The 27,577-nt window shown below is 39.1% G+C and overlaps 1 protein-coding gene and 1 pseudogene across 4 annotated transcripts in view; both read right to left on the reverse strand.

Moving 5' to 3' along the window:
* ABL2 (ABL proto-oncogene 2, non-receptor tyrosine kinase) overlaps positions 1 to 27,577 on the reverse strand; it is a 103,824-nt gene that overhangs the window by 38,360 nt on the left and 37,887 nt on the right. The gene's annotated exons all lie outside the window — the stretch shown is intronic.
* The window catches only part of LOC107133254 (small ribosomal subunit protein eS19-like), a 51,182-nt pseudogene continuing 23,757 nt past the window's right edge, over positions 153 to 27,577 (reverse strand).

Raw genomic sequence — 27,577 nt, forward strand, 5'->3', positions numbered from 1 at the left:
ACAATTTTGATTCTAGCTTGTGTTTCTTCCAGTCCAGCGTTTCTCATGACGTACTCTGCATATAACTCTTTACTGCATTACAATTACAGGGTTTTTATCATTGGTAATATTTTTTAATGAATGAGGCAATTTGTAACCCAGCATCATTGGTTCTAATGCTTCTTCTTGGCAGATGCTGCTTGTCCGGTGATTTTGTCCCAATCACTGAAGTGTCAGTTTGCAGCCCCCATCTTGGTCCTTTTGTGCCATTTTCCGCCCCTCCAGGGCTTGGAGGACCCAATGGGCCATGTTCCTGAAGCTTCCACTGAAGTGGCTTGGCTGGGCATGATACTGTATCTGAGGGTCCCCCCTTGCCCTCAGATATTGGTCACTGAGCCAACTCCACCTCCTCCCCAGAGGTACAGGTGCCATGCTGTGGAAGCAGCTCATGTGTAGAAACCAGTTCTCATTGTAAGGAGCAACCTCTTTATGCTTGGTCAGTGTGATGATGTCCACCCATTCAAGGACTTTCAGCTTCCAGACTTGTTAAGGAAGGCCACCAGAGCTCTGATAAAACACTGCTGGTTCACATATTTTACAGCAACTCCAGGCATCCTACGGCCTCTATGCTGCCAGCCAGGAGAAAGCCATCACTGATACTGTTATCTGGGAGGGAGGAAAAATCGTACAACAGAGAAAAATACAAAGTACTACTCCCTAAATGTCTGACTCCAGTACTACCCGACTCAAAGGCATGGATTATATGCGTGACTCATAACCATTTTCCTAGAATATATATTTAATATCTGCTGACATGTCATTTTTTCCTAATTACAGAAGCAATACTTGCCCATGTTCTAAAATCCAAAATGCACAGTAAGGAAGACAATTAACAGCAATCAGGATCTGATCACCCAGAAATAAATACTGATAATATTCTTCATACATTTATATCCAGTTTATCTTGTTCTTACACATGTTCTCAAACACATACTCGTATCAATTTTTAGCCTTGACGTTAAAATTAATGTATATCAGTTCAGTTCAGTCGCTCAGTTGTGTCCGACTCTTTGTGACCCCATGAACTGCAGCACGCAGTTCCTGTCCATCACCAACTCCCGGAATTCACTCAAACTCACATCCATCGAGTCGGTGATGCCATACAGCCATCTCATCCTCTGTCATCCCCTTTTCCTCCTGACCTCAATCTCTCCCAGCATCAGAGTCTTTTCCAATGAGTCAACTCTTTGCATGAGGTGGCCAAAGTACTGGAGTTTCAGCTTTAGCATCATTCCTTCCAAAGAACACCCAGGACTGATCTCCTTTGGAATGGACTGGTTGATCTCCTTGCTACCAATTCCTATAACTTAAGATTTGGAACTTGGAAATAGAAAGAATTTAGTTTGTAGATTTACTAGGACGTGTGCAAATTTGATCTATATCATTTAGATTTTTCTTCTATGTATTCAGATTCCTAAGATTCAAGATTTATAAAAGCTACATGCTTTATTGATTGATTTCTCTATGCCAGGTCTCTAGTTGTTGCATGTGGGATCAAGTTCCTTAACCAGGGATCGAACCTGGGCCCCCTGCATTGGAAGGCTGGAGTCTTAGTCTACTGGACCACCAACGAAGTCCCACAATATGCTTTTTAGAAAGAAATTCAAAGCAACTTCATCAATAGGTAAGTAGTTTTTATACCTTTATAAAGCATAAACAATTTCAATTTTCAAGGATGAACCAAATTTAAAATGAAACATGTTATAATCCAATCTTAAAGTATTTTACTCATTTTGTGGGCAAAATATCAACTACCCAAAAGTAAAAATAGCCATCATATGTTCTTAAAACCAAATAGCAAAGTTTTCAAAAAGTCTATTTCAGAAAGTAATGAGCTTATAGTTTTATTTTTAAATGTCATACTTAATTATGTATTGGTCAACATCAAGGGAGATGTTGAGGTCTCCTCTCTCCCTTCACAGATCTTCATCTTCCTCACAGAACAGAATTCAAATCTTGACTATCAACTTCACCTTCAAGGAAATGGAGAACTTGTTATCAGTTCAGTTCAAATGCTCAGTCGTGTCTGATTCTTTGCGATCCCATGGACTACAGCACGCCAGGCTTCTCTGTCTATCACCAACTCCCAGAGTTTGCTCAAACTCAGGTCCATCTAGTCGGTGATGCCATCCACTCATCTCATCCTCTGTTGTCCCCTTCTCCTCCTGCCTTCAATCTTTCCCAGCATCAGGGTCTTTTCCAATGAGTCAGTTCTTTGCATCAGGTGGCCAAAGTATTGGAATTTCAGCTTCAGCATCAGTCCTTCCAATGAATATTCAGGACTGATTTCCTTTAGGATGGACTGGTTTGATCTCCTTGCAGTCCAAGAGACTCTCAAGAGTCTTCTCCAACACCACAGTTCAAAAGCATCAATTCTTCGGCACTCAGCTTTCTCTATAGCCCAACTCTCACATCCATACATGACTACTGGAAAAACCATAGCTTTGACTAGACGGACCTTTGTCAGCAAAGTAATGTCTCTACTTTTTAATATGCTGTCTAGGTTGGTCATAGCTTTTTCTTTCTTGAAGCAACCATCCTTTAATTTCATGGCTGCAGTCACCACCTGTATTGATTTTGGAGTCCAAAAAATTGCCAAAACCTTACCCAAAAAACTTGCTGTAATTTATTATATTCAGAGATTTTGACTGGGCCACATTTTCGCTATCTACTGTGTTTTTCTCCTATTTTTTATTAGAAGGTATGGTCTTTTCATGCAACTATGGAGGTATGATCTACAGTTTGGTCCTAGCTAACTATTTCTTCAATGGGCTTGAGGGGAAAACTCTTTCTATTAACAGAAAGTGTATCTGCCTTGCTTAATTAGTTCCACATGCAGATGTCATTCTTGAAAGAGAATTCTTTCAAGAGAGTTTAAAGGAGTGATATAAGCAGAACTCAGGGATTGTGTTGTCTCTAAGAGAACTCTTTAGTATCTCCCTAATGGCATCCCCTTCTCAATATTTCTCACTTTATCATTTGTCCTTTTTTTTGAAGGTATAGTTGTTGTGAGATAGTATTAAGGTATTTGCATTTGGGAAAGAGTCATCCAGCCATTTGCAAATAAGATTCCTTAAACAGATACCTGTTTGCATTCAACAATATGATCACTAATGTTTCTCTGTACTAATAACTGCACTGTGCATATAGCAGGCACTCAAGTATTTTTTAATTAATGTTCACAAAACGCCCACCAGCATGTTTTCCATGCAAATTTAAAACAACTCAAAGCAATTCTAGCTCTATAGTATGATTACAATAATAGCTACCATTTATGGAATACACATTATAAACTAGGCACTTTTACATACCTTCACTGATACTTTACAATTTATATTAACTATAGCCCTGAAGGACAGGTTTTTGTTATCACCAATGTACAAATGCTCAGAAATGCTAAGTATCTTATTCAAGTTCCAAAGTAAGCTGGTGAAGCCAGGATTCGAAAGTGTAGGTCTTATATAACTCCTAAGCCCGTGCTCCTTTTACTATTTGAGGCTGCCTCAGTAGAGAGTGGTACAAAAACTACTGAGAAATGTTTTTTTTCTTACCTTCTGGAGAAGAATTTTAAGACAGCCAGACTCCGCAAGTGGAATGACCTCAATTCGTCTATCTATGCATAGAATGACATTTAAAGTCAAACCTAAGAGATGAATCAGAATGACATACATGTGTTCACCAACCAGTCTATTTCAACAAAAGAAACTGGAAATTTCTGGAATTTACTTCCAGCAGCAGAGCAATTACAAATTTTTCCACAGTCAAGGCACAATAACTCAGAGAAGAGTTTTAAAAATTTGTATAAGTCATGCCAGAACTCAAAATGCATTAAAAAAATACCACCTTTTCTCTAATTAACTAACAACTTTCATTTCTTTGAAGAATCTTATATTTAGACCAAAACAGAAGGTGTCTTTACTTCTCATCTCACAAACATCCCAAACAACAAAAAAAATTGTACATGTGGTTATCATTAGGAAATATTTCTTCGAGCTCTAAAGGTCCTCTAACCTTATTCTTTAGGACACTTGTCACTGCCTTGCAGATAACTTGGTATGTTATCCTTTCATGTGATATTAAAAATCAAAAAAGCTGACTTCTCCTTTTTCAGACTGGTGGAGCTAGTTTTCCAATGTCTGTGAAGAGGCGTGTGTATGTGTATATACTACACTCCCTATACTTGAGTCCCGGCTGCAAGCTATTTCCTGCTGGCTGAACTCATATTTCCAATGGCCTGAACTAAAAGAAACAAAGACCTTATTCATTATCCTTATTTCAGCAGCACTGGCTGTCCAAACCAATAGAACTCTCCCTAAAGCATGAATGATTAGAGGTAAGAAGGGAAAAAACATACTTCAAGTTACAAAGTTCTTTTGGTTTAGGACTGATAGTAATAAATACATACATATACACATATTTGTTCAAATAATCTATAAAAACATACTCAGAATTCAATCCCTATGATTTCATTGCTAAACTCTCCAGCTTAAAACAAGATATCAATAAAATTACAAAATCACTGAAAAATTTTAATGATAATCTTAGTTAATAAAGCTCTCTATTAAAGTTATTTTTACTAGAAGATCTGTCTGAAAATACACAGTACTATAAGTACTACATAAATACTATGTATTACATGACTGTCTACTATGACTCAAACTTCTTTTTTTTCCCAAACTTCATTCTTATCACTAGCTTAATTTACAACATGGTGTAGCAAAAAACTCTGCTTTAACACCACCACCACCACCACCACCACCACCAATAAGGTCCTTCCAGGTTACAAGATCAAAGATCAGGTGAGAGCTGTAAGGGAAAAGGGAAGAAAGGAGGGGGAAAAAGGAAAGAGGGGAGGGAAGAGCAGAAAGGAAGGAAAAAGAATACTTTATAGGTACCCAAAAGATAAAAACATGTAATTCTTACAAGCAGGAACTAGCAGCATTTCTTCACCAGAACACCAGGCCCAGGTCAAGAGCAGTGGCTTTGTGTATTTAAATTAACCCGAAAGTATGACTAACATCAACTTCCCTGATCAGTTTTGCTAGATTCCCACTAATTCTATCTTGATGGTAGAAGGACAGAATATCATGCTCACTGGTAACATTTATGGGCTTCCCTGGTAGTTCAGTAGTAAAGAATTCACCTGCCAATGCAGGAGACACAGGTTTGATCCCTGCATGGGAAAGATTCTCTGGAGAAGGAAATGGCAACCCACTCCAGTATTTTTACCTGGAGAATCCAATGGACAGAGGAGCCTGGCAGGTTACATACAGTCCACAGGATCACCAAGGGTCAGACATGACTTAGCGACTGAACAACAACACTTATAGGATAGATTGAGGAAGAATATAAATCAGATATCAAAACATTTTCTAAATGCTGAGCCAGACTGTGAGAAAAAGAAATAAAGGACAGGGAAGAATAAGAGGCTGAAAAAAGCAATGTTACACCAAACCCACAGAAACAAAACTTAAATTTTGGACTTTTGAGCACCACATCATTTAGGAGCAATTTAGAAAATAGGGAATAGGAGAAAATTAACATCTAATAATTGATGAATATTTGCTTATCTAAGCCAACCACTTACATCTATTACCACTATTACTCCTCATCTTAACTCTGATAGAAATATTCAATTTCTCAGATAAACAGACCACATAATGCAAACTATATGCATTTTTAATTTTAATGTATGACTATACTCAAAGAGACAACTTTGGAGTGAGATTGAAATTCTACCTCTGGCACTTATGAGCCTGGAAACTGAACAATTAATAACTCTGAAAACAAATAAAGCCATTCTATTTACAGCAACAACAACAAGAAGCAACAGTTAGAACTGGACATGGAACAACAGACTGGTTCCAGATAGAAAAGGAGTACGTCAAGGCTGTAGATTGTCACCATTTAATTTATATGCAGAGTACATCATAAGAAATGCCGGGCTGGATGAAGCACAAGCTAGACTCAAGATTGCCGGGAGAAATATCAATAACCTCAGATATGCAGATGACACCACCCTTATGGCCGAAAGCCAAGAGGAACTGAAGAGCCTCTTGATGAAAGTGAAAAAGGAGAGTGAAAAAGTTGGCTTAAAACTCAACATTCAGAAAACTAAGATTATGGCATCTGGTCCCATCACTTCATGGGAAATAGATGGGGAAACAATGGAAACAGTGACGGACTTCATTTTCTTGGGTTCCAAAATCACTGCAGAAGGTGACTGCAGCCATGAAATTAAAAGACGCTTCCTCCTTGCAAGAAAAGCTATGACCAACCTAGACAGCATATTAAAAAGGAAAGACATTACTTTACCAACAAAGATCCATCTAGTCAAAGCTACGGTTTTTCCAGTAGTCGTGTACAGATGTGAGAGTTGACCATAAAGAAAGCTGAGCACCGACGAATTGCTGCTTTTGAACTGTGGTGTTGGAGAAGACTCTTGAGAGTCCCTTGGACTGCAAGGAGATTCAACCAATCTACCCTTAAGGAAATCAGTCCTGAATATTCATTGGAAGGTCTGATGCTGAAGCTCCAACACTTTGGCCACCAGATGCAAAGAACTGACTCATTGGAAAAAACCCTGATGCTGGGAAAGACTGAAGGCAGCAGGAGAAGGGGACGACAGAGGATGAGATGGTTGGATGGCATCACCAACTTGATGGACACGAGTTTGAGCAGGCTCCAGGAGTTGGTGATGGACAGGAAAGCCTGGTATGCTGCAGTCCATGGGGTTGCAAAGAGTCCGACACGACTGAATGAACTGACTGAGAGCACAGTAAGGAGCAGAGACTCTCAAGCCAGATTCTCTGTGTCTGAATACTAGTTCTACACTTAACTGTGTGACCTTCGTCAAGCTAACATTTCTATGCCTCAGATTCTGCATCCAAAAAGGAGAGCATGATAGTACCTACTCTTACAGAAGTGGCAGAAGAATTAAATGTTATTCTATGTAAAGATGCTAAAACAGTGTCTGATACAACATAAGAGCTACATAAAAAGTTAGTTATTTGGTTGATGAAGATGAAAATGCTGATTAGAAGGAATGTATACCAAGTCCTATTTTCAGACCTTAGCAATGAAGTTTCTGCCTTTTCTATCAGACTATACTGGATGCTCCAATGAAAACTGGTTTCATCCAGTTTAACGTTGTTAAAATGCATACTCTAAGGACAGATAATCTCTTTTTAGCTGTGATCCTTAGAACCTGATGTCCAAAACCAATTAATTTTCCAATACACAGAGAGGGTCTGTGCTAACTTCTTTTCTTCTCACAACTAAAGTAATGGATGGTGTAACAGTAACAGAGCACATGAAGATTATCACATCTTGCCAGTGAAGGAGTGGTAAGTAGTCCTATACAAGACAGTGACTCAAATGTACTAACAGATTGTTTCATAAATTATCAGCAACAGCTGTTTATAATGGGATTTCTGATTCAGATGATTTCTTGATGTTCTCCCTGTGAGTTTAAGAGATCAGTCTGTTTAAAAAAGAGGCTAGACTTCCCACTAAAATCTAGAAGAAGAAAAGGATGTCCACTCTCACCACTTCTATTCGACACAGTATTGGAAGTCCTAGCCACGGTATTCAGACAAGAAAAAGAAATAAAAGGTGTCCAAATTGGAAGGTAAGAGGTAAAACTGGCATTTTATGCAGATGACATACTATACATAGAAAACCCTAAAGACTTCATACAAAAACTACAAGAATAAACTAATTCAGCAAGGTAGCAGAATACAAGATTAACATACAGAAATTGGCTGTATTTCGTTACATTAAAAATGAAATATCAGAAAGAAAAACTAAAAACATAATCCCTTTTACAATCAAATCAAAAAAATTAAATATCCAGGAACCAACCTGACCAAAGTGGTGAAAGACTTATATGCTGTATAAAACACTGATAAAAAAAAAATGAAGATGAGTCAAGAAATGGAAAGGCATCCCATACTCTGAGATTGGAAGAATACTGTTAAAATGGCAATACTATTCAAAGCAATCTATAGATTTAATGTGATCCCTATCAAATTGTCCATGACATTTTTCACAGAACTAGGACAAACAATACTAGAATTTATATGGCACTACAAATGACCCAAAATTGCCAAAGTAATCCTGAGGAAAAAGAACAAAGCTGGAGGCATAACCCTCCCAGACTTCAGACTATACAATAGTCAAAACAACATGATATTGGCACAAAAACAGACGTATAGATCAATGGAACTTAACAGAGACCCTGGAAATAAATTCACACACCTAAAATCAATCTTCAACAAGAGGCAAGAATATACAATGATGAAAAGATGGTCTCTTTGGCAAGTAGAGTTGGGAAAGCTAAACGGACATATGTAAATCAATGAAGATAGAACACTCCCTCATACCATATACAAGAATAAACTCATAATGGCTTAAGAATAAACTCAAAATGGCTTATGGAAAAGAACCTGAAAATATACATGAATACATATATACACACACACACATATATATTGATATATACATACACAAAGAGAATCACTTTGCTATACATCAGGAATTAACACACCACTTTAAATAATCTATATTTCAAAAACATGGTGGGCTGCCTATCCCTTCAAAATTTGCCATTTCAGATTGTTTTTCTAACTGAGTATCATTACCTTGCAGTCTTCTTGGAATTATGTTTGCACCAACCTAATATTTAAAGGTCAACTGCATAATGATAGAGAACAGACCAGTGGTTGCCAGGGTACAGGACTGGAAGAAAGATGTGAATACAGAGAGATTGCACAAGAAAGTTTTTTGAAATGATGTAATTGTTCTGATTATTGGATTACACAAATCTGCAGAGATTAAAATCACAGAACTGTAAAAGAAACAAACAAAAAACCCAACTTTACTATGTGATAATTTTAAAAATAAAAACAAAAAAGGAAAAAAAATGGAGCTGAAGCATATACATTTTCACACCAGTTATGAAAATAAAAAGTCATGCCATATCGCAGAACACTAAATTTTAGAAATACCTACAAATGAGAATTTGCAGCTTAAGAATCTAAACTTTCCACACTTATTTTAGATATAAATAAATACCTTTCTGTTAAGAATTGTGATAAAAGTTTAGAGGAAAGTAATAGCCTGCCAAAGCACACAAAATTTGTGGAATTCAGCATTCTAAGATCTTTGCATGTTAACAGCAATGTGTCACTGCCAACGTTATTTAAGCAGAAGATAACGAAATATCTGAGGGATGAAAGGAATGTGCCAATCCTCTTTCCCTCATGGAATTCTCAAAGTCAGTGTAACTAACACCTGGTACAATGACTTGAATGCAAGCTCAGAGCTAACATTCCTAGGGAGGGACTCACAAACAAACCTAGACCATTCCTAAAGATCTACAATACAATCCTCTGTAATCCAAGGAGTCAGCTGTTTCACTGAGACTAGGGAAGCATGCAACAACTGCTTACATACATTCACATACACACACACACACACATCTCTGCATGGAATGTATATGATGTCTGTGCCCACGTAAACAAAATAATTCAATCCACAGGAGATTCTAAAATGCCTACTCTCAGTATTAATTCATCAATAATTATTCAAATATTTATCAAACATCCACTTTGTACCAAGCACAATAAAAAGCACCTGAGATATATCTGTAAACTGGAAAAATGAAATCTGGGCCTCATCTATTACCTCCAGTTTAAAGACATACAAGTCATTTTTCTATCAACGATCTGAAGTCAAGTGAATGAGGATGAAGACATTAAAAATAAAGGAATTAACGACAGCAAACTGTGATATCACATGATGGAAATTGAAAAAGAAATTAGTGTGACCCCAGGGTTTCCACTTGTTCTTTGTGCGGAGGAGGGTATATACGCATGAAATGAAGTGCTAAGAAAACTCAAGCAGGAAAGCTAAGCAAGGACCAAATCTTGGAGAACACTGAATGCCATACCAAGAATTGCAGATTTATCTTGTTGGCAATTAGAAGCCATTAATAGCAGTAACAATTTCAAGAATTTTTCTTCCAGACAAATAATTTCATTCATTTATTTTTTGGCTGTGCTGGGTCTTTGCTGCTGCACAGGCTTTTCTCTAGTTGTAGCAAGCGGGGGCTTCTCACCGCAGTGGTTTCTCTTGTTGCTGAGCACAGGCTCTAGGCATGCAGGCTTCAGTAGTTGCAGCTCCCAGGCTTCAGAGCACTGGCTCAATAGTTGTAGCACACGGGCTTAGCTGCTCTGTGGCACGTGGGATCTTCCCAGATGAGGGATCAAACCTGTGTCTACTTCACTGGCACGTGGATTCTCAACCACTGAACCAACAGAGAAGCCCCCAAATATGTATTCTGAATATTCTGAATTATGGACGAAGGAACAGTTAAACCAAGGAAATAGATAATATACACTAAGTCACTGAACAAACAGCTAAATAGTGTTTCTCTAGCTTCAATAAGACATTCATTTATTAACTCTTTTTCCCAAGGGATTCAAAAAAACCATCCTTTACTATTTACTCACTGGAAAAACCCTGATGCTGGGAAAGATTGAGGGCAAGAGGTGAAGGGGGTGACGGGGAATGAGATGGTTGAATGGCATCACTGACTCAATGGACATGAGTTTGAGCAAACTCAGAGAGATAGTGAAGGACAGGGAAGCTTGGCATGCTGCAGTTCATGGGGTCACAGAGAGTCAGACATGACTTGGCGACTGAACAACAAAAAAATTTACAAGTAGTAAATAGTAAAATCCTTTTTAACACACATTGTTGGGCTTCCCAGGTGGCACCACTGTAAAGAACCTGCCTGCAATGCAAGAGACTTAAGAGACACAGGTTTGATCCCTGGGACAGGAAGATCCCCATGAGGAGGGCATGGCAACCCACTCCAGTATTCATGTCTGGAGCATCCCATGGTCACAGGAGCCTGGCGGGCTACAGTCCACAGGATCACAGAGAGTCGTACATGACTGAAGCAACGTAGCATGCATGCAAGCAGGCTAGCGTTCATACCGTTATAAAAATTAAAGACTGAGGACTGATGTTAACTGAAAAACTGCCCTTATTCTAACATTCAAATTACATATAAATGAAAATGATCAATGTACTCCCTAGATAAAAATACTTTAATTCTCTGTGGCTCAACATCATCTCTTTCAGGCTCTATTTCCACAACCTTAGTTTAGGCTACCTTCATTCTTCACCTAGGTTTTTGCCATGGTCTAAGTGAAGTCAAGTGATGTCACTCAGTCGTGTCTGACTCTTTGCAACCCCATGGACTGTAGCCTACCAGGATCCTCAGTCCTTGGGATTTTCCAGGCAAGAGTACTGGAGTGGGTTGCCATTTCCTTCTCCAGGGGATCTTCCCGACCCAGGGATTGAACCCAAGTCTCCCGCATTGTAGGCAGACACTTTACTGTCTGAGCTACCATCTAACATCTATCTAAAATGCACAAATAGACAAAGATGATTTTTTTCTTCTAGAGCACAGGAAAATCTGATCACATAACCTCTCTGCTTAAAACCTTCCAATGATTTCCCCACATTGCATTCAAGTTAAAGTCTAATCTCCCTCACATGGCATAAAAGGCTCTTCTGTGGGGACCTGGGCCTTATTCTACTACCCATTCTCTTTTTGGTAAACAGCCAGCCTCTCATCTTATGCTTGTGACATACCCAACTCTCTAATTCCCCAAACCCTCTTTGATTTTGTCGAATATTATTCCCTTACCCACTAATACTGTGGCCCACTGCCTCTACCCAGATTTTGCCTGGCTAACTTCTACAGGTTCCAATCTCAATTTAGGTATCTCAGAAATTCTAGTAAATAAAATCCACGGATATGAAAGAAAGTATCTCATTAAAAGATGCACAAAATAGGGCTTCCCTGGTGGCTCAGTGGAAAAGAATCCGCCTGCCAACACAGGAGATGCAGATTCGATCAATGGTTTGGGAGGACCCCACATGCCATGGAGCAACTACGTCTGCGTGCCACAACTATTAAGCCTGTGCTCTACAGCCTGGGAGCTGCAATTACTGAAGCCTGTGCGCTCTAGAGCCCATGCTCTGCAACGAGAGAAGCCACCGCAATGAAAAGTACACGTACCACAACTAGAGTAGCCCCTACTCCCTGCTTCTAGAGAAAAGCCCGTGCGGCAACAAAGACCCAGCACAGCCAAAAATACATAAAGTTATCTTTTTTAGTGCACAAAACAGGCTGGACTGTTAGTCTCAATTTTTCAGTTCCTCCCTGTTACAAAAATATACATCCAAATCTTTGGCCCAAAGACTCGGCAGTTATCTACCACTGGAATGTTGTTGCTGTTCAGTCACTCAGTTGTGTCCGACTCTTTTACCCCATGGACTGCAGCACGCCAGGCTTACCTGTCCTCCACCATCTCCCAGAGCTTGCTCAAACTCACGTCCACTGAGTAGGTGATGCCATCCAACCATCGCACCCTCTGTCGTCCCCTTTTCCTCCCGCCTTCAATCTTTCCCAGCATCAGGGATTTTCCCAATGAGTCAGCTCTTCGCATCAGGTGGCCAAAGTATTGGAGCTTCAGTCTCAGCATCAGTCCTTCCAATGAATAGGACTGACTTCCTTTAGGATTGACTGGTTTGATCTCCTTGCAATCCAAAGGACTCTCAAGAGTCTTCTCCAATACCACAGTTGAAAAGCATCAATTCTTCGGCACTCAGCTTTCTTTATGGTCCAACTCTCACATCCATACATGACTACTGAAAAAACCACACCTTTGAATATATGGACCTTTATCGGCAAAGTAATGTCTCTGCTTTTAAATATGCTGTCTAGGTTTGTCACAGCTTTTCTTCCACTAGAATAGAGAGAGAATATTTCCCTGCCCCACTGAGGTTGGGCTTGCTTGGTCATATGACTTTCTTGGCCCAACCGTGTGGGCAGGATGCCAATTATGAATTAAGAGCCTTAACAGCCTTCATGTGTGCTTCTCATCCCTCTGGTGTTTTCACTATCCTCAAGAGAAGACTGAGACATGCAGAGCAGACCTAGGAGTTTGGAGCCAAACCCAGCTGAACCTAGTAAAACTCAGCTGAGATCAACCAAAGCCCAGCTAGCTCAGAGACTCATGAGAGAAAAAGAAATGCTGTTTTAAATCACTGAAAATTTCAGATTATTTGCTACACAGCATTTTTGCAGCAATAGCTGATCTAACGTATTTCTAATAAAATCTTACTTTTAAATATCAAAAATGTATATTGTTTTGATTATGTACTAACAGGCTTCCCCCATGGTTCAGAGGCAAAGAATCTGCCTGCAATGCAGGAGACCTGGGTTCGATCCCTGGGTCAGGAAGATCCGCTGGAGAAGAGAATGGCAACCCACTCCAATATTCTTGCCTGGAAAATTCCACGGACAAAGGAGCCTGACAAGCTACCGTCCATGAGGTCGCAAAGAGTTGGACATGACTGAGCAACTAACACACTTATGTACTAACAGGTTAGAATCCTAAATCAAGCATACAATTTTTTAAACACAGAGAAACTAAAAGACATTCAATTTCAATTTATATACCTATCTTAGATGCAGAGAACTATGATATGAGTTTGGACGGTCAATAAAATGCCACATTAGGATAAAATTCAATGAGGGAAGTAGGACAGAAACACAAATCCAGAGAAAACAAGAATAACCAACACCTTTCAGCAGTTAGATGGTAATGGTAAGCGATAAATCACTGTGATATTTAGATTCTTACTTTTTTTAACAATGTTTTATTTTAAAATATTATTTATAACACATCAAAAATCATATAATCAGCAACTATTTAAACTTGGGATGAAAACTTTTTTAGATGTCACCCAAAATATGTGCAAGAGAGTACACATCTATTTTCTTTTGGGGTACAGTTCTATTAATTTAATACATGATTAGATTCATGTGACCAACACCTGTTTGTATTAGATACATACGTCTCCCTCATACTATTCTTTTACAGTTACATTCTCTAACCTAGATTCTCCAAAAGTCCTTATAGGAAACATGTGAACAAAAAAGTATGAAAACACTGCTATATGAGAGTAACTAGCATGACTTATTCATCCAGTAAAATTTGGCTTCAAGTTTTCAGCCAAATTCTAGTTCATTTAGTAATATTAACCACGCCAAAAATATCCAATAAGTAACGGTAAAAACATTCATAAGAGACATTCATAAGGGAAGTCAGGAAAAGGATGTCAAGGACTACTTCATGACTTTGCTTAGAATAAGACCTGGCTAAGGAGCTACCTTCTCTTGAAGTGCAGCATATACTAACTTTTAATTCAGTCTTTGTTTGCTCTTCGAAAATGCTGATAACATTATTATTTTTAAGGTGAGTTGATTTGCTTTTTGCTTTGTCATGAATTGTTTTAAGCTTTTGCTCTATGATTACTTTTAGTGAAGAGAAAGGTATTTATGTGTGGTCTGTGTTGTGATTTCCCCCACTGTGGGGAAGTTTCTTAGCATCAATAAGGAACATTTGTGACCAAGAGTCGTTAGTTGGGTGACTTTACTGTTCTTTTTTTGGGTACATAAAAACTCATTCTGTGAAGTTTGACAGAGTTCCTTATTGAATTTTATGTGCATTTCTTTGTATGTAGGTGTAGTACTATTAAGTACATGCAGTTTATTTCCTAACAGTGTAAAATGAACCTATTCTAACCAGATTTCTAGCTTAGATGTCAAGTTCCTTGAGCAGTCTCTTTCATCTTTGTATACCCCTTAGTATCTTGCCAATGGTAAAACCTGCTGTAAGTGGGTCCAAAATGTGTGTTATGAAGAGGTTAGTAGAATTATCAATGAGCTTCTGCGCACATTGCCAGTCAGCAGTTATATCACAATTATAGTCCCTTGAACAGAATAATACAAAAATTTGAGTGAATGAGGATTTCTGTATGTATTAATCAATGCTAACAGATTACTGAAGTTTCCACTCTGCACTTAATTCTTTGTTCTCAAATACAACTATGTTGGGGATTTGTATTATTTTTTTTTAAAGAGGTACTATTTAATGTTTGGTCTTAATGAATAAAATAATTACCTTATTAGCAGATTTTTCTATAGAGTTAGAATGAAATTAGTGTTCTTAAGTGATTCAACAGGAACTACTTTATTTTCTATATTTGACTTTTCCCTGCTTATATTTTTCATAATTGTTTAAAGTCCCTTGGTTTTGGCTTTTGATCCTTCTCCTGAGATGCTTGGTGTTTTGAGAGACTGGTTGGATTCCGTATGTGTGCAAAAGGGTTTATTCTCATTTGTATTATACTTTGATTTTCATCTGAAATCGCTGTTTTGAAGTGATATTTATCTAAGTCTCAATTTTCTGAAAAACTAAGGCAAGCAGAAAATAGAAAATTTCCTAACTCAGAGGTATTTTAATACTTAGTATCAGCAAGCAAACCTGTTTAAAGATAAGAACAATTTCCAGATTACGTTGATCTGTGTCATGCACTGTCACTACGTGGAAAAACTTGTCTCAACTGTAGTGAACCCTGAGTCACTATATTAACCAACTCAGTTTTGACTGCTTGATTATTTGGTCCCCAGAGACATTCCCTTATGCCTTCCCTGACTTCCCTTATGAATGTCTCCTTCTTTCCCAAGGACTTTACCCCTCACAATACTTCTACTATTTTCTGTATGCACACATACATGAATGCACATAGACTGTGCCAGGTAAATCTCTTTCTATCTGAAGGACTGCAGTGCTTTTATCTTTGATTGGAGAGTGGTATTAGGGGAAGAGAATGGCCTCCATTTATTTTCACTAAACAACAACTTCAGGGTGTTTACTCCCCCAGGCCTCCCTGGTGGCTCAGAGGTTAAAGCACCTGCCTGCAATGTGGGAGACCAAGGCTCGATCCCTGGGGTCGGGAAGATCCCCTGGAGAAGGAAATGGAAACCCACTCCAGTACTCTTGCCTGGAGAATCCCATGGAGAGAGGAGCCTGGTAGGCTACAGTCCACGGGGTCGCAAAGAGTCAGCACACGACTGAGCGACTACACTTTCACTTTTTCACTCCCCCAGGCAAAGCCTCTAGAAAAATTAGAATTTAAAGATGATATAATAAGTAACTTCTATTAAGATGCTAATGCACAAATAATGGCACTGAATCCCACCACCTCCCTAAATAGTGATATCTACATCTTAATAGGTTACGCAGTTAAAAATGAAAGAAATAACCCAAAGAATTTTAGCCATAGACAGAAAAAGACTGCTGGTGTTCCTAAAATCATGTCATAAAGCCTTTTCACCTGTCCCTATTAAAAAATATTCAGTACACACGGACTAGCTCTGTTTTAACTTTGGCCAAAAAGCAAGCAAATGTCTTCTAAAAATATTGAGTTAAAGGCTCAGACAAATGTCTACTCAGAATATTATGGAAAACTGTACACTGTAAAATAAGTATATAACAAGTCCAATCTGGACATTTAGCAACTAGTATTAAAAATTACAAATAACTAAAAAAAATTATAAATTATAAATAAAAACTTTAGTTAAAAAACTTCAACACGCATTCTTTCAAAACCATCAAGAAAGTTTGACGCATATCTAGAAAGCAGCTGATATAATCAAATTAGATCAGATCAGTCGCTCAGTGGTGTCAACTCTTTGCGACCCCATGAATCGCAGCACGCCAGGCCTCCCTGTCCATCACCAACTCCCGGAGTTCACTCAGACTCATGTCCATCAAGTCAGTGATGCCATCCAGCCATCTCATCCTCTGTCGTCCCCTTCTCCTCTTGCCCCCAATCCCTCCCAGCATCAGAGTCTTTTCCAATGAGTCAACTCTTCGCATGAGGGGGCCAAAGTACTGGAGTTTCAGCTTTAGCATCATTCCTTCCAAAGAACACCCACAGCTGATCTCCTTCAGAATGGACTGGTTGGATCTCCTTGCAGTCCAAGGGACTCTCAAGAGTCTTCTCCAACACCACAGTTCAAAAGCATCAATTCTTCGGCGCTCAGCCTTCTTCACAGTCCAAGTCTCACATCCATACATGACCACAGGAAAAACCATAGCCTTGACTAGATGGACCTTTGTTGGCAAAGTAATGTCTCTGCTTTTGAGTATGTTATCTAGGTTTGTCATAACTTTCCTTCCAAGGAGTAAGCATCTTTTAATTTCATGGCTGCAGTCACCATCTGTAGTGATTTTGGAGCCCAAGAAAATAAAGTCTGACACTGTTTCCACTGTTTCCCCATCTATTTCCCATGAAGTGATGGGACCGGATGCCATCTTTGTTTTCTGAATGTTGAGCTTTCAGCCAACTTTTTCACTCTCCACTTTCACTTTCATCAAGAGGTTTTTTAGTTCCTCTTCACTTTCTGCCATAAGGGTGGTGTCATCTGCATATCTGAGGTTATTGATATTTCTCCCGGCAATCTTGATTCCAGCTTGTGTTTCTTCCAGTCCAGCGTTTCTCATGATGTACTCTGCATATAAGTTAAACAAACAGGGTGACAATATACAGCTTTGATGAACTCCTTTTCCTATTTGGAACCAGTCTGTTGTTCCATGTCCAGTTCTAACTGTTGCTTCCTGACCTGCATACAGGTTTCTCAAGAGGCAGGTCAGGTGGTCTGGTATTCCCATCTCTTGAAGAATTTTCCACAGTTTATTGTGATCCACACAGTCAAAGGCTTTGGCATAGTCAATAAAGCAGAAATAGATGTTTTTCTGGAACTCTCTTGCTTTTTCCATGATCCAGCAGATGTTGGCAATTCGATCTCTGGTTCCTCTGCCTTTTCTAAAACCAGCTTGAACATCTGGAAGTTCATGGTTCACATATTGCTGAAGCCTAGCTTGGAGAATTTTGAGCATTACTTTACTAGCGTGTGAGATGAGTGCAACTGTGCGGTAGTTTGAGCATTCTTTGGCATTGCCTTTCTTTGGGATTGGAATGAAAACTGACCTTTGCCAGTCCTATGGCCACTGCTGAGTTTTCCAAATTTGCTGGCATATTGAGTGCAGCATGTTCACAGCATCATCTTTCAGGATTTGGAATAGCTCAACTGGAATTCCATCACCTCCACTAGCTCTGTTCGTAGTGATGCTTTCTAAGGCCCACTTGACTTCACATTCCAGGATGTCTGGCTCTAGGTCAGTGATCACACCATTGTGATTATCTGGGTCATGAAGATCGTTTTGTGCAGTTCTTCTGTGTTTTCCTGCCACCTCTTCTTAATATCTTCTGCTTCTGTTAGGTCCATACCATTTCTGTCCTTTATCGAGCTCATCTTTGCATGAAATGTTCCTTTGGTATCTGATTTTCTTGAAGAGATCCCTAGTCTTTCCCATTCTGTTGTTTTCCTCTATTTCTTTGCATTGATTGCTGAAGAAGGCTTTCTTATATCTTCTTGCTATTCTTTGGAACTCAGCATTCAAATGTTTATATCTTTTCTTTTCTCCTTTGCTTTTCGCTTCTCTTCTTTTCACAGCTATTTGTAAGGCCTCCCCAGACAGCCATTTTGCTTTTTCACATTTCTTTTCCATGGGGATGGTCTTGATCCCTGTCTCCTGTACAATGTCACGAACCTCATTCCATAGTTCATCAGGCACTCTATCTATCAGATCTAGGCCCGTAAATCTATTTCTCACTTCCACCGTATAATCATAAGGGATTTGATTTAGGTCGTATCTGAATGGTCTAGTGGTTTGCCCTACTTTCTTCAATTTCAGTCTGAATTTGGCAATAAGGAGTTCATGGTCTGAGGCACAGTCAGCTCCTGGTCTTGTTTTTGCTGACTGTATAGAGCTTCTCCATCTCTGGCTGCAAAGAATATAATCAATCTGATTTTGGTGTTGACCATCTGGTGATGTCCATGTATAAAGTCTTCTCTTGTGTTGTTGAAAGAGGGTATTTGTTATGACCAGTGCATTTTCTTGGCAAAACTCTATTAGTCTTTGCCCTGCTTCATTCCGTATTCCAAGGCCAAATTTGCCTGTTACTCCAGGTGTTTCTTGACTTCCTACTTTTGCATTCTAGTCCCCTATAATGAAAAGGACATCTTTTTTGGGTGTTGGTTCTAAAAGGTCTTGTCGGTCTTCATAGAACCATTCAACTTCAGCTTCTTCAGCGTTACTGGTTGGGGCATAGACTTGGATTACTGTGATATTGAATGGTTTGCCTTGGAAACAGAGATTATTCTGTTGTTTTTGAGATTGCATCCAAGTACTGCATTTCAGACTCTTTTGTTGACCATGATGGCCACTCCATTTCTTCTGAGGGATTCCTGCCCACAGTAGTAGATATAATGGTCATCTGAGTTAAATTCACCCATTCCAGTCCATTTCAGTTCACTGATTCCTAGAATGTCGACATTCACTCTTGCCATCTCTTGTTTGACCACTTCCAATTTGCCTTGATTCATGGACCTGACATTCCAGGTTCCTATGCAATATTGCTCTTTACAGCATCGGACCTTGCTTCTATCACCAGTCACATCCACAGCTGGGTGTTCTTTTTGCTTTGGCTCCATCCCTTCATTCTTTTTGGAGTTATTTCTCCACTGATCTCTAGTAGCATATTGGGCACCTACTGACCTGGGGAGTTTCTCTTTCAGTATCCTATCATTTTGCCTTTTCATACTGTTCATGGGGTTCTCAAGGCAAGAATACTGAAGTGGTTTGCCATTCCCTTCTCCAGTGGACCACATTCTGTCAGATCTTTCCACCATGACCCGCCCATCTTGGGTTGCCCCAGGGGCATGGCTTGGTTTCACTGAGTTAGACAAGGCTGTGGTCCTAGTGTGATTAGCTTGACTAGTTTTCTGTGAGTATGGTTTCAGTGTGTTTGCCCTCTGATGCCCTCTTGCAACACCTACCATCTTACGTGGGTTTCTCTTACCTTGGGTGTGGGGTATCTCTTCACGGCTGCTCCAGCAAAGCGCAGCCATTGCTCCTTACCTTGGACGAGGGGTATCTAAAAGTTTAAAGCTACAAAGCCTTCAGTGACTTTTTAGAAATAACCTTTTCCTTTGCACAAAATAATATTGAGAATGAAGGCAAAGAACCTATAGATCATAAGAAGATTAAAGATACATAGCAATTACATTAGATATGATGTGTTCTATCAATTATTTAAAATATCCTTGAGATAAATAGGTCTTATCTGGATCCTAATTAAAAAAAGAATGACATTTGAACCTAACGGGATATGTGACTGACTATACAGAAGCAAAACAAATGTTTTTCAAAAGAATAAATTACAGTGACACTCAAAAACACCCTGAAGCATGATACTTTTATTTACAAGGGGATAAAAGATTCAAATATATTAGTAAAATGGAATTTTTATTATGGTTTCCCCTTAGTAATCATTTGTGAGTGTGCCTGTGTGTATTCATATCAAATTTCAAATAAAAACAAAAAAATTTCCTTTATGTTTTGTTTTGTTTTGTTTTGTATTTTGACCTAGGTATATGCCTTAGACACAGCTGTGGAGCACCTCTTCACTCCCAACATGTTCTGTCCCTCTGTTTCTGACTTTCCCTCCCATCCCCTGCATGCCCTGGGAACCCCTACTCCCACCCTCCTCATCTTAGATCAAGGAATAAGCAACTTAGCCCATCTCTACTACTTGCAGACACCCAAAACCTTTCTGGTGCTATAGTTTTGTTGTTTAGTCACTCAGTTGTCCGACTCTTTGTGACCCCATGGACTGCAGCACACCAGGCTTCCCTGCATCACTATTTCCCAGAGTTTACTCAAACTCATGTCCATTGAGTCAGTGATGCCATCCAACCATTTCATCCTCTGTCGTCCCCATCTCCTCCTGCCCTCAATCTTTCCCAGCATCAGGGTCTTTTCCAATGAGTCAGCTCTTCGCATCAGGTGGCCAAAGTATTGGAGTTTCAGCTGCCGCATCAGTCCTTCCAATGAATATTCAGGACTGATCTCCTTTAGGATGTACTGGTTCGATCTCTTTGCTGTCCAAGGGACTCTCAAGAGTCTTCTCCAGCACCACAATTCAAAAGCATCAATTCTTTGGTGCTCAGCCTTCTTTATGGTCCAACTCTCACAGAAGTACATGACTGAAAAAATCATAGCTTTGACTAGACGAACCTTAGTCGGTAAAGCGATGCCTCTGCTTTTTAATACGCTGTCTAGATTAGTCATCCTTCCAAGAAGCAACTGTCTTTTAACTTCAAGCCTGCAGTCACCATCTGCAGTGATTTTGGAGCCCAAGAAAATAAAGTCTGTCACTGCTTCCATTTTTTCCCCATCTATTTGCCATGAAGCAATGGGACAGGATGCCATGATCTTAGTTTTCTGGATGTTGCATTTTAAACCAGCGTTTCACACTCCTCTTTCACCTGCATCAAGAGGCTCTTTAGTTCCTCTTCGCTTTCTGCCATTAGGATGGTGTCATCTGCATATATGAGGTTATTGATATTTCTATATCAATACCAAGTTTGTTTCTCTTTGATATTCCCCCCTGAAATCCCTTGCTTATGTACACCTGAGAATCAGTTTGAAAAATTTTTAAATATACATAAATATACTTTATTCAGTCCAGATATAGTCTTATAACCTTCTACAATTTTTTTTTTGATGTCCCTCAACTTTTCTATTGACTCTAAGCAAAAAGGAGACGGCAGAGAAGTAAAAGAGGGGTTATCTCTCGACCTTCTCTTAGTGCCTTTCCCTTTGGCTACTCCCTGTGAAATTTCTTAGAGCACTTTTAGAAAATATAAAGGATAAGGGGTTCTTGGGGGATTTGTCTGTTTGTGGGTTTTGGCACGAATAGGCAAAGCAGAAAACATGCATGGCCACAGCAGCAACAGGAAGTTAGGGATGCCAAAACCATAGAGAAGAATAAGGACAGAATGCTAGGCCAGACTGATATTAGATGTTGAGCCAGCTCCTTTACCTTTTTCCTTTACTCTTTGGAATCAGCCTTCTGTTTCCTGACTAGCCTCAGAAAAGAAAAGCTACTATCAGTCACTTGGAGCTGGTAAAAGCTAGACTTCCACAGCCAAGGATATTTCAGTAGTAAAAGCTTAGCGAATATCTGGTGGCTTACTTAGAACATAAGAACAGACAAATCTGAAGCTACCTAAAAGAAATAAATTAGTTATTTGATGGGAAGGGAGAGGTACTCTCCCTAGATGGATGTCCTTAAGGAATCTAGCTCTTAATTTTAATCTCCCAGCAGACAAACATCCTAGGAAGCTTTACTACTGTCTGGCATGCTCTCCTGTAAATCTAATAAATGAGAATGTGAGCTCATGCCCTAGCCAGTAAAACATAAAAGCTGATGAAAGAAATGATGAAGCAAATTAATAAAGGAGATTACAGGCTAGAAATTCTTACCAGTCTGCACAATCAAAAGAGGTTATAAGAAACAGACTAAAATCAATCATAGCTCCTTTTTAACTATATGCATTAAAGAGTTCTTAAAATTCTGAATCTGTTACTTTGGGAGATGATGGCAAATATCTGGATAACCAAGTGCTATTCACAAAAACAAAACCCTTATTAGGCTATTATTAAAAGCAGCTCATTTTTAATGCTGCTACATTTTCCTATTCAAAAAAAAAATACAAGTAGTTGATCATTTTTTCAAAGTAAAACTCTAGATTTTGATGAACCAAATTTAGGAGTGAGTATAGCAATAGGAAAAAAAAAAATCTGTAACTAAACACCCTGGGGAAAAGGCAGGGACTAGTGAGGTGCAGGTTTATGTTACTATCAAGAAGAACAAGGATTTAGAGAGATTTGAAAACAAACAAACAAACAAAAAGTGCTTGCAGGCTGGGCTGCTACACTAAGTATCTTGATTATTTCAAAGATACCCTGAGATCCAACCCAACCCTTTGGCTTCTGCCAAAGCAGCACAGAAACAGCCAAGTCAAGTTCCGAGAATAGTTATGACATACCATCCCCTTCCAACTACAGTCTTTGGGGGTATCTTGTCCTGGGACAAAGGGCATTATCAGAAGGGGAATGAGCTGTTAACACTGCTTCCTTCTTTATCCACTGAAACCCAAATAAACAGGAAAATAAGGAACCTTGGATTTAATAGCAATTAATTCATTTAATTTATTTTTCTTTTTTTTGCTGCACCATGTGGCTTGGAAGATCTTAGTTTCCCAACTAGGGATGGAACCTATGCCCTAAGCAATGTAGGTATGGAGTCCTAACCACTGAGCCACCAGGGAATTCCTAATTCATTTAATTGAATAGCAATTACTTCATGTAATTCACTGGGGAAGCAAGAATAGACTAAAATTGTTACCTCTCTCACAAATTCTGTTTTTCTGGGGCTACCTGGAAAATAGGTACTAAAAATCAACTTGTAAAATACTTAAGTGTACAAGACAGCCCTTTTCCTGCAAAGTTGAAGTAAACTGTATATTAACAGGTTACATAACCACTTTAAAAGCTATTGGTCAGGGAATAAGAGCTACTCAGACTGTTCTCCCTGTTCAATCATCAGTAACCAAGGGAAAAATTCTTCCTAAAACTTCTTTACCTTAACTCATTATGGCCTATTAGTGTTATGGCCTTCTAACAGAGTGTCCCTCACACAGGATCCAAGACTTCTGGCCTCCCTACTCACTATATGTGTGACACACTCTGGTATGTAACTGCAGTGCTACATGTAACCGTAGTTGTGTGTGTTTTCAGTTTTCCTTGATGCCTTTCTCCCCTTTATTTCAAGCTTCTATTAGGCATCTAGAGATAATTATCTACATGTAAATGATGCTACATTCTTAAAAGTAACCTGCTTTCTTATCAGTGATAAAAAAAAATACTTATAAAATACTCAATACAGCGAGAAGTATCTAAGACCTGGATAGAACCCAGGTCTCCTACACTGGCAGGTGGATTCTCTACAACTGAGCCACCTGAGAATCCCCAGGAGAAATTTTAAAGATTATCTAACTCAAACACCATTTTTAAGGATGAAGGAACTGAAATACAAACAGAAATTAACAGACTCATCCAAGGTAATATATTACTAGTTAAATGGCATACCCAGGTGGTGCAATGGTAAAGAATATGCCTGCCAGTGCACGAGACACAAGAGACATGGGTTCAATCCCTGGGTCAGAAAAATCCCCTGGAGAAGGAAATGGCAACCCACTCCAGTATTCTTGCCTGGAAAATCCCATGGACAGAGGAGTCTGGTGGGCTACGGTCCATGGGGTCACAAAAGAGTCGAACATGACAGAGCAGCAGGAATGGCACAGCAAAGGCCTTATAAGTAGAACTATCTCCTAAGAATGAATCCCAGTACACTACAGGAAGAGATATAAAATGGTCAGCTTCCAAATAAAACATTTTGGTGGTTCTTCAATAAGCTTAACATTGATTTATCACATGTCCCAGCAATTCCACTCCCTTTCACTTTGGAAAGGCAAATTTAAAAGCCAGGAATATTCAATATATAATGCTACAAAATGTAAATATTAGGAAACAAGAGCAACAGCTATCTTATACACTTTCTGTAACAGAAAGTACCTGTGAAGATTAAGTAAAGAGCTAGGGAGTAATGCGGTAAATAAGACATGATCTCTGGCCCTCAATCTCACGTTAGTGGGAGAAATAAAAAAGTAACTCAGTGGCTATATACAGAGATGTGGCCTAAATATTTTGGTACCACAGAGCAAGAGTGCTGGCTAGTGAGTGTAGCCAAAAGCAGAGAAAGCCTCTTAAAAGAGGATTCTTAGCCTGAGTCTCAAAAGGAAAGCCGAGTCAGCTCTGGAATAAAAGTTACACGTTGGCATGTAGAAAAGTACGACTGAGAGACATGCATATATACATATGTACACATACGTGTATTTTTTCCCATTCTTTCAAGAAGTATTTTTAGACTACCTACTACTTGCCAGGCATAGACCATGTTTAAAGAACAACATGTATTTTAGCATGGCCGAAGCCTAGAGAGCATGCACGAAACTTGGCAGGCACGAGGTTATGAAAGCCTTGGATGCTCTGCTAAGGAGTTCAGACCTCATCTTGAAGATGGTAAGAAACGAAAAAAGCTAAGGAACTGACAAGATCAGACTTCGATATACTCTGATTCAGGCTTTCCTATACTATCTCTCTGAAGAGCTGGCAGAAGGCTTCACAGGGAAAAAAGGAGCTGATATGATCCATGTTTCAAAGATACCATATGAACACCAGGAGCTAACTAAGGTCTACCTCTTCTCTTACTCTGTCACCAGACTCCACTCTGATAGGGTAAAAAGTTTCCGTACCAGTAGCAGATAGAAGAGTGGTAACAGAAAAGCAGAGTCCCTCTGGCCAAAGTGCATTAAGAGTTACCCACAGAGAACTATTCATTTTAAACAGAATATCGTATTAACAAAATACAACCAGAGCATATTAAAACACTTGATAAGATGGTAGATTTTACGTTGTATTTTGCCACAATTTAAACAACCTTTTAAAGAAGAGAAAAAAATCTGCAATTTAGACACCCAATTTTTTCTACTCTGGCAAACATTTTTACAAAATGTATAAATGTATGAGTTCATATTATACTTAATTCCCTCATTCTTCTTTCAAAGTTTAAAAACTCTTCAAAGTCTGGACCCCACCACAAAGCTAAATGTGTAAGACCACAAAGAAAAAAAATACGATATTTACTATCTTACGGCGAAAGAGAAGAGAATCATATCGCAAATGGACCCCATCCAATAGCCCACTATCCTTTCCTATAGACTTGCCATGGTGCAAGCTGCCACCATAAAGAATGCACATGGATTTGGGCAGACACATTCTAAGAGCACAGCTGTCTGTCCAGGCATGCTGCTGAAAGAACAGTACATTCCTATTTGTCCTGTCCCCACCCACCTTAAACCCCCTTAAAAAAGGGAGTTTAAACAAAAACTGTCTTATTTAAGTGTTTAATGTGTTTAAGTGCTTAACAGTAGCAACGAACCCCTCTAACATCACCCTTATGCCTAAGTTAGTCTCTGAAGATTCCTGAAGAGGAAAATAATTTTTTTATGTATATTCTCAAAAATCTTCACTCAAGACTGCCATTTATGTTCAAAGCGAAAATAACAAGTCACCAACTTTCAGAAAATTGATACAGTATGGTAGAGGAGAGAGTACTGAGTGAGAGTCAGAGTAATACAGTCTAAGTCCTAGGCAGCCGACTGGCTTTGTGACCTTGGGGAAATTGTCCAGCCTCTCTGAACTTCAGTTTGTTCATCCATATAACATGCTTACACTATCCACATCATAGGGTTGCTGTGAAGATCAAAGAACTAAACGTAACCTTACCTCAGTCACACCCTGCAATACACCCTTCTCAGCAATCTCAATTTCACGCAACCACTTCTGAATACAGATTCTATCTTTTTAACTCGTTCCTTCCAGTTGTTGTTCCCTAAGTCATGTCCAATTCTTTGCAACCCCATGGACTGCAGCATGCCAGGCTTTCCTGTCCTTCACTGTCTCCCAGAGTTTGCTCAAACTCATGTCCATTGAGTCGACTGTGCCATCCAACTATCTCATCCTCTGTCGCCCCCTTCTCCTCCTGCTTTCATTCTATGCCAGCATCAGGGTCTTTTCCAAAGAGTTGGCTCTTCCCATCAGGTGACCAAAGTATTGGAGTTTCAACTTCAGCATCAGTCCTTCCAATGAATATTCAGGACTGATTTCCTTTAGGATGGACTGGTTTGATCTCCCTGCTGTCCAAGGGACAATCAAGAGTCTTCTCCAACACCACAGTTCAAAAGCATCTATTCTTTGGCACTCAGCCTTCTTTATGGTCCAACTCTCACATCTGTACATGACTACTGGAAAACCCATAGCAGCTTTGACTAGATGGACCTTTGTTGGCAAAGTGATGTCTCTGCTTTTTAATATGCTGTCTAGGTTTGTCATAGCTTTCCTTCCAAGGAGCAGCGTCTTTTAATTTCATGGCTGCAATCACCATCCACAGTGATTTTGGCGCCCAAGTCACTGTTCCCACTACACTACATTCAGAATTGAGAAGATAAAACTTACAAAACAAAAAGATATAAATTACATTTAAGTCAGCTTCTTAAATATGCTACCATAAGAAAACCACTGCATCAAAATGCATCAAAATGTTTAAGTAAGGGCCAGGAAAGATGTTTCAAAAGAAAGTAATAGAATGACTATATTTTTAAACCATTAAAACTGATATTAGTTTAATAATACCACTAATGCTAAATATAACCACTCTGCCATTAAACTGATTTACTGTGTAACAAACAATCCTTTTTTTAGTTTCAGAAACTTTTGACTACATATTTGTTATGTGTTGTTTTTACTGGAAACTACCTACAGGACAATATTTGACTATATCTACTAATAATTCCAACTTATTGTTGTAGCATACTTTCCAGTTAAAATCTTTCAAGTAAAAGGGACAGGCACAGGTGTTTCTCCTACAGTTTTCAAAACTCAAACTGGATACAACTAATTGAGGAAAACAATTGTATCACATAGAATTTACTGTTGTTGTTTAGTCGCTAAGTCATTTCCGACTCTCTTGCAACTTCATGGATTGTAGCCCACCAGGCTCCCCTGTCCAC

Source organism: Bos taurus, chromosome 16, assembly GCF_002263795.3.
Source record: "Bos taurus isolate L1 Dominette 01449 registration number 42190680 breed Hereford chromosome 16, ARS-UCD2.0, whole genome shotgun sequence".
NCBI lineage: Eukaryota > Metazoa > Chordata > Mammalia > Artiodactyla > Bovidae > Bos > Bos taurus.